At 32.9% G+C, this 2,500-nt stretch overlaps 1 long non-coding RNA gene across 1 annotated transcript in view; it reads right to left on the bottom strand.

The window, feature by feature from the left end:
- The window catches only part of LOC137625010 (uncharacterized), a 591,442-nt gene that overhangs the window by 583,900 nt on the left and 5,042 nt on the right, over positions 1-2,500 (bottom strand). Inside the window, exon 2 of the long non-coding RNA XR_011040797.1 lies at positions 1,503-1,597. This is a non-coding gene — a long non-coding RNA (uncharacterized lncRNA). The remainder of the gene's footprint in view (positions 1-1,502; positions 1,598-2,500) is intronic.

Raw genomic sequence — 2,500 nt, forward strand, 5'->3', positions numbered from 1 at the left:
AATGTTGGGGCCCCTGGGCTTATAGCATTCTGCATTTCCAACTAGGGTTGTAGCTAAGCAAGTAATAATAATAATAATAATAATAATAAATTTTTTTTTCATTTTTATAAGAGAAATACTCAATTCTTACAGTTAGTGGCAGAGGTAAAGCCATGACAAAACTCATGGAAAATTATACGGTAATAATGAGAGATTAATTCTAATACAAGAATAACCTTGAGGAATAATCAGCAATATTAATCAGCGACTACCCTTAACAAACATATTGGAAAGCTTCTAACACTCCACATTCTAAAATGCGAATTTGGGGACACAGTACTGCATGTGGGAACCTAAAACCCGTATGTGGGAGCCCATAATATATGTGGAAACTAGAAAACCGAATGTGGGGACTTAATAATGTATGAGGGAACCTAAACCCATATGTGGGAACCCACATAATATATTTGGAAACTCAAAAATCGAATGTGGGGACTCAATAATGTACAGCATGTGGGAAATAAATAAATAATATATATATATATATATATATATATATATATATATATATATATATATATATATATATATATACATACATATACATATATACATATATATATATATATATATATATATATATATATATATATATATACATGAGAGCCCACAAAAAAATATATGTGAAAACTCGATAAACCGAATTTGGGGCCTCAATAATGTATAAGTGAAACTTATGTGGTAACCCAAAAAACCCTATGTGGAAACTCGAAAACCGAATATGGAAACTCAAAAAAAAAAATAAATATATAAATAAATAAATCTTATATGGGAAGCCAAGAAAACTTATATGGAAACTTAAAATGCAAACGAACAAAAACAAGGGGGTGGTCACCCGCCTCGAAAACGTAGCGAGACTTCTATATTGTATCTAAGTGAATATATATCGTTAAAAGAAAGGCTCATCCATAAAACATTTTCCGGTTGGTAGCAACGACAGCGTTGGGCAATCAATTCCACGTTAGACTTACCGACCTCCTCCTACCCGGGACCGGCTCACCTCCTCTCACCACTAGACCTTAACCTAAACCTATGGCGCTGATAAAGTAGACTTACATCTAGGAATTCTTAAAAAGCCTTTGGCATTTATCACACAATATATAAAAACTGAACAAAGATACCCTAATGACACGTATATATCATTATTAGGCCTATGCGTATAAACACACTAATTAGGCAGTTATAAAATGAATGTTCTACGTCAATCACTTTCTGAACTGGAAAAACTTTATAGCTGCAAGAACATCAACTGAACAAGGATACGCTTTAAACAAGTAATCATCAATATTAAAACATAAAATATAATTTGGCAATTATAAAATAACTGTTTTATGAGAACGTAATGTCAATCACTTTTAGAACTCCTATAAACACATTATAGTAATTTCTACAAGAACAGCAAGAGATGTTGAGGAAATAACTCGTGAGAGAAAATCTGAAATATTTGTATTGGCAGCACTCACCTCGCCTAGACGCACCTCGGGTAAACCAGGTCCACCAGATATGTTTATGCCCGAACCTTATCCGCTGTATCTTATTTTCAACGCCTGACACTAATCTGGAAAAGAAAAAGAATGAGAGAAAACATAAAAAATTGTATATTTTACTGCGAAGTAACATTCAGTGTTTCACTACCAATGTCGTTTCACCAAAAAGTATATAAATTATTGTTTTTTGAGTGACTAAAAATTAAAATCAAGATGTGTGATGTAAATTGTTAAATTAGATGGATTTGTTTATAGAAAAAATGCAATTAAATGTGATTATACTGTAAATATTGTGATTGTAAAGAATATGTAATTTAACTTTTTAACAAAGATAAAAAAAAATGTCGGAAAATGGAGGAAAATTTGGTAGCTTTTTCACGTAGGCAGTTTGTAGTCTCTATTTTTATTTCAATGACGTTAAGGAACTTACAATAATTCCACATTTCCAGTCATGCTTTTCAGGTATTCTATTTAACCAAATTCTACACGACTTGAAGGCGTTTGGAAATAAGAATTTGTACTACCTGGCCGGCGCTGGGGCTTGGGATGCCATTCGACGTGACCGAGAAATTTAATTTGATTTTTACCAACCAATAACTTTTATTTTCACCTCACTTATTACTGAACATTAAAGAATAATGAACTTGAAATCTTTAACAATACAGACGTATAAGGAAGAACTTGGCGTAGCTGTATATTAGTATACAGTGTACCAACCGTGTGTCACACGATCGTACATAAATTAGTTTGTATATATTATGCTTGTATCTGCGCTCTTCCCTCTCACTAAAAAGAACCAGAACAAACATGTCTGCGTGTTTCCTCTCTAACATTGTCTGTTTCTCGAACATGAAAATTCCTGTTGCCTTGTGGTTTTATATATAAAGGAGTGTTCTTTAATAAAGTTACTCAGTTGATTGCATCCTGCCTTTGAGTCATAACCTCTCTCTCGGCCGTCACTTGGTGACCCCACT

The sequence above is a fragment of the Palaemon carinicauda genome, chromosome 31 (genome assembly GCF_036898095.1).
Source record: "Palaemon carinicauda isolate YSFRI2023 chromosome 31, ASM3689809v2, whole genome shotgun sequence".
Classification (NCBI taxonomy): domain Eukaryota; kingdom Metazoa; phylum Arthropoda; class Malacostraca; order Decapoda; family Palaemonidae; genus Palaemon; species Palaemon carinicauda.